This window comes from Rhea pennata, chromosome 1 (assembly GCF_028389875.1).
Source record: "Rhea pennata isolate bPtePen1 chromosome 1, bPtePen1.pri, whole genome shotgun sequence".
Taxonomy (NCBI): domain Eukaryota; kingdom Metazoa; phylum Chordata; class Aves; order Rheiformes; family Rheidae; genus Rhea; species Rhea pennata.
The window spans coordinates 54,983,588-54,989,590 of NC_084663.1; positions in this window are offsets into that span (position 1 = coordinate 54,983,588).

The window sequence follows — 6,003 nt, forward strand, 5'->3', positions numbered from 1 at the left end:
GCTCACCCGCCCCACTCGGCCCCGAGCCCCCAGGGCGGAGACGCACGGAGCTGAGCGCGGTGAAGGGGAACCTGCCCCAACCCCCTAGCGCCGGCCGCTGCCGCCGGGCCGGGCGCGGCGGGGCGGCGCGGGGCGGCGCAGCGCTCCGGGCCGCGCTGCCGCAGCGCCACCGCGCGGGCGGCCGTTGGAAGGGCGCCGCCCCGCGGCCCAACCGCCATTTGGGGCGTCCCCACGGGGGCCTCCTGCCTCTCCGCGGCCATTTGGGGTTTCTCCGGGGGGGGGGGGGGGGGGAGAGGGGGGGTGTTTGCGGCCTCGCTCCAGTGGCGAGGGCAGCGGGCTGGGAGAGGAGGGAAGGCGGCGCAGTGGTGCCTTCGTCCTTTGCCCCGACACGCTCCGTGCAATGGCCGTGCTGGCAGGACACCAGTTGCAGCCCCTGCCATCCCCATGAGGTGCTGGGCTAGCACGGCCTGGGCAGCCTGGCAGCAGCACCTTCAGCATGGCCTGAGGAACAGCAAGGCAGAGGCGCTGCTCTGCACCTCCAAGTGACTCTGTGCCTTTTGTCACTGAGAAGCTCCTCTCCTCCCTGGGGAAGCAGGGAGCCAGGTGGGATGGACAGCAGGGCTTTCATGACCTGCTTGGGATTAAAAAAACAAAAACACCACAGAGCCTGGGGGACAGGCTGCGGGGCTTGGCCCTGCTGGGGCTTCACAAACACCGGCTGAGCTCGGCGCTGGTTGCGCACAATGACCCTCTGCCTGCTCAGAACTGCAGTTCTTCCTGTTTCGGCATTTCTGCTTGCTTCTGCTAGAGTCAATTCAGGTCACACTATGCGGGCACCAACCGGCAGGCAGCAGCACTTGAATTAAATTTCTTGCTGTGGCAGCTGTGAGGCTGCACTCAAGCCTCTGCTTTCCTATTAGAGGGGTGAATAAGTAAGACTTCTGCAGTTGCTAAGGGCCAATTTAAATTTAGAGTAAATAGGAAAAGTGTGTTTACAGATATGTACATCCCCACCAAAACTTCTTTCATTCTTTCCCCCACAACTTCTGTTATTGCAGGAATGAGTGTGGGGACCCTCTTCCCCAGAAGCCTGGGCCTGCTTTCATGGAGAGCAGGGGTAAACCCCTGTAAGATATTAACCCAGTGAGATGAGGGCAGTTTTGGTGGGCAGGGTTTCTTTGTGCGGTGCTTGCAAAGGAAGGTGCGAACTTGCACACAATGAGTGTGTGGCCGCACAAGGGGCCTTGGCCCTGAGACAGGCCTCCAGGCACAACTCTAACACCAACAGCAATGAATCATAAGGAGCAACCATGCGTTTCTTCACAATCGCATATAAGTATTGCAGCTAGGATTAAACAGGGAGTAAAACTAAAAGGATTTAAAACTTCTTCATTAGCACACCGTGTATGTATCTTGCATATACTCTTAGGTCTCAAGATGCAAATGAGTCTGGGCAGTCCAGGGCTGTGAGCTGCAACTAGCAAACAAGCAGCTATATTGTGCCAATCCTGATAGGAGACCAGGCCTCCAGCGGCTTAGGCCATAGCTTTTCATTGTGTGTGGTTTTTGTTTTTTTAAACCCCACCAAAGACTCAAAGACCATGTTTCCTGAGGACCTCTGGCCATAGAAATAAGCAATCAAGGGATTCCTGTGCTGTTCAGCTGCAACAGTGTAAACAAAATAGTTTTCCTCAAAGACTTAGCAACTGCAAAGGGCCTAGTCCTCCAGCAGAGCTCCTTAAAGTATTGCCCTATACAGACATCTGCTCCCCAGCCATTTGGGAGTCTGGGGGAAGGAGGAAGAAACCAGTGGGTCAGCTCTTTGGGGGCAGTGATTGCTACCTACTGTGCTCTGCCAGCAGGGCCCCAATTTGAGAGAGTAGGTTGGTACCTTGGCATGCTGGGCCCTGAACAGATCGTTTCTCTCCCAGGCAGCAGGACATCCAGGTGGGTTGCCATGCCACAAGCTTGCTTCTTACAGGCAAATACTAGGAGCGTGTTCATCTCTGAGGTCATCGCATGGCTCTGCTGTCATCTCTACCAGGAAAGATAACACCAAGTGAACCTTAAAACGTGGCTTAGGCCTGGCCTTCTTGGACAGCTACCTAGGAGATGCCTCAGTGACTGAATACTACAAGCTCTGGTTCTTCCCTGATGCTATTGATGTATCTATACCTGCAGTGCTCGGTTCACAGTGGGGCAGTGTACACTGTGTAATCTATTTGCCCCCTGGTTGAAGGGTCTCCTGTCTTGGCACAGGCAGCAGCCACTCTGCCACCTGGATCTCACACAAAGGCTTAACGCCCTAGGGGTCAAGCAGATCTGGATTGCTGAGCCTGCTCTCGCAAGCTGGAGGCAAAGTTCAGGATTAAAGCATTCGAAGGCCAGTTTTGGCCTTAAATGTGATCAAGCACAAGAGGGGAAAGGTGCATGAACTTGCTTCTTGCCACATCTGGAATAGTGCCAGCGTCTGTCTTCTGTTCTGTCAGCATTTTCTGTCTCTTCCCCTTTCAGAGGGGAGGAAGGTTGGGCCCGATGTTGTCCTTTCACCGATATTTCCTGGTCTCACCCTGCCTACACCTATACACTTATCCCCAAACTAAACTGCAAACTTCTGACTTGAGCTTGGCAGGAACTCCCCACAGGTCACAGGCACAGCACCGAACATGACATGCTTGCTCTGCCTTCCCACTTGGCCTCCCAGAAATCCCAAATTGGGCTTCTGGTGCAAAGCAAATAACTTTCTCTTGCTCTGAGGCCTCTGTGCAACTGTAGCTCTTTGGACCTACTGTGCCATAATGCAGCTGGAGATTATGTTGGTGGTGGATATGGAATATATAGTGTCCAGTAACATGCCAGGTATATTCAGGAGCTGGGACTCCCTCTCTTGTGACATGCCACTTCCCCAGGCACACAAGAGGCTTCCTCCTTCCAGTGCGCATCAGGAGAGAAGATATTAGCCTGCTCCTCAGTTTCCTCTGTTCCTTCTTGCTTCTTGAACAGTCGCACAGAGCTATGAGGCCATCGGATGGCTGAATGGGAACTCATGGACAAGTGGCACAATCATTTTTGCTAAGTAGTCACCCCATGGATTTAGCCTCTCACCAGCTGCAAGAAAACTGAATCGTTTGAAAGCCACATAAGATACTTAAGATGTTTTCTCAATGGCCATGTGTTGCCTACAACCAGAACCAACATCAAATAGAAGCCTCCAGAAAAGATTGGTGAATGCAATTCTTGCATGTCTCTTAACAAAGAGCTTCCAGCTGACACTAAAAATCATGACAAACTAAGTAAGTGCCAGATCCTTTTCCCACCCACTGGCAGATCTAGCAGAGACAAGAGGAGCAAAAACGACTACAAAGTATTTAAGGTCTTGGAAATCAGCAGAGTCCTCTCAGCACACAACAGGAAGGAGATTGAGTAAGAGGATGCTATTTTTTTCATTGCCGTTCTTCAGATCACTACTGCCTGCAAACAGGAGAATGTGCTTGCATTTTCTTAATGAAACTAGTAATGTAGATAGCATAGTTGGCATAAACTCCCTCCTTGCCCCCCAGAGAAGACAATCTCCTAAAAAGGAGGAGCTGTGTAATAAACATTCAAGCTGCTGCCATCTGCCATCATACTGAGATTGGATACCTAATATACTCCAATTCTAGTGTTAAGGCCACAGGTCTTGATATCCACTCAGTTTCTACTGCAATTCCTTGTTTCAGCCATGGCATGTCCTTTGCTGTCAATACAAAGTATAGGTCAGGCCCCTCCCTCTAAACAGGTAAGTTTTTAGCTTATGTACAGATATTGCCTGGGTCACTATCCATCAGAATCAGAAACGTAATCTTTCCTCCTCTTCCTCCTATTTAGGATTTAACTTTTTACTCCCCCCCCCATCACTCACTGATCATACAGTATACCTCTACAAAAGCAAAGAGCCAAATCTTACTTTACTGTAGTTCCCAGACATATTAAGATACCAGTGATCTTATTTTGAGAGCATGCAGGCTGAAATATCTTGAATTGCAAGAGGTCTAGGAAAATAAACACATCTTCCCCTGAAAAGTGTCCTTTCAAGTCAGACACAGTCAGTATATGAGAGACATTTCTTACCACTCCTTTCTTAACAGGCTGATCTAGCTTGGGATCTTCACCAACCAGCTCTTAAAAAAAGCCTAGGTTAAAAAGGACGGAAAGGGAGGAAGAATGCTGCCCTCACTGTGTAAACCTGTGTGCTCTAAATTATGCTTCTTCCCAGAAGCAGCAAAAAGAATGGCAACTAAATTCCAATTATTTTGCAGCTGTCAGGCCCAAAGTAACAGACAAAGCAAGGACTGAACTTCTGGCACAAACTATTCCTTAGGCCTGTTTGAAAGAGCTTGACCTAGAGTCACTGCAGGAAATTGCAAGCTTTTGCATCGTTAATGTTTTTCAGATCAGTTGATTCAGAAAGTAAAAATGAGTTACTGTGCACCTGTTAACTGCACAGTTAACACACACGAAATGCAGAGCAAATGCCTAATTCTAGCAGGTGACCAGCTGCTTTAGTTTCTACCAACCTGAATGCAAATCGCAGGTGTAATGCTGGCAGTGATGTGTACAGCACACAGTATGCCGTCTAGACAATAAAGTTACTGGATCTCAGCATAGTGGAATATAAATTTTATTTCTTAAAAAGAAAGGGTACTAACAGAATTTAATACACTAAAAATTCTACATTTTAAACAAAAGCTTTTTTAAAAAAAAGTTACGAGCAGAAGTGAGAGGATTTAAACTACTCACAAAATCCAAGCTGTTTTTGAAGATGTTGAAAATTCACATCCATGCTTTATACATCTGAAAAAGTCTAAGAAACGGAAATATAAAGTAATACCAGTTCTGCAGCAGTGAAATGCCCTTCCCCCATTAGATTGCTGTTTAAGCACCTTTATTTTCACCCATCAGCTGCCTGGAGTGTGTAGGTCTATGTGCAAAATGAGCTGTTTGGGATAAAGGATTTATATATACACACTAAAATCATTTATGGCAATACAGTTTTATCCAGCTGCCTTACAAACATGATTATTATTCATTTCTACAGAATCTTGCAGTCAAGATGATCTCAAATGCACTCTATAAGCTGCTTCAAAAATCAGCTGCATATACAGGAATTATCTAAACAACCTCAAGGTGCAGATACCCAAGAGAATAAACAATTTATCATGCAATAAAACTAAAATCAGTCTTATATTTCATATAAATATTGTGCAGATTTGTCATCCATCCCATTGAATGAATGGGTCAGATCAATGTCACATATGAATCCAAATAAAATATTTTTATCCCAGAGGCAAAGGAATTTCAAGGCAAATAGAGCAGATAAGGTTTTCTCAGAAACCTTTAGTTTTGAACCAGATAGTTTGAAGGAACTCTTACAGGAACAGAACTTTTTGGATAACCTGCACATACGCTTAGCTGTTTCGTGGCTATTTTATCATACAGATACACCAAGGACTAGAGGTGGGAAGGGGTCTCACCATATCTGGCCACTACAAAAGAAGTGCTCTAGCTTTGTCATTTATGGAACACTGCAGAAGCAGCTGGTAACAGAGAAGAGACTGCTGCAGTACAGCATTAAAGTAGTAATGTTATGGCTGTAGAAGGTGTTATCACAGGATAACCTTCCTAGATGAAGGCTGATGGACCAATTTCCTCACCTTCTCCTCAGAAAAAGTGTTCATGTTTCCCAGCAGACTGTTCATGATTCTCATACCACTGTTTTTTTCTTCTTTTAATGAGATAGAAAAGGCCATGAAAGCTGATGGAAGTTCCAGCCATGCAGCATCCAATAGCATGTATTCAGCAAAAACTTGTCATGAATCACTTTCTCTCCACACGAAGCCAAGATACTTATGTGTCATCTATGTACATAATAAGGCTAATAAAGATGTAGACTACCTAGGATACAAATGAGCTTCAGTAACAGTCACTCACTGTTTCATTGCAACTCACTGCAGTCTGGCTGAA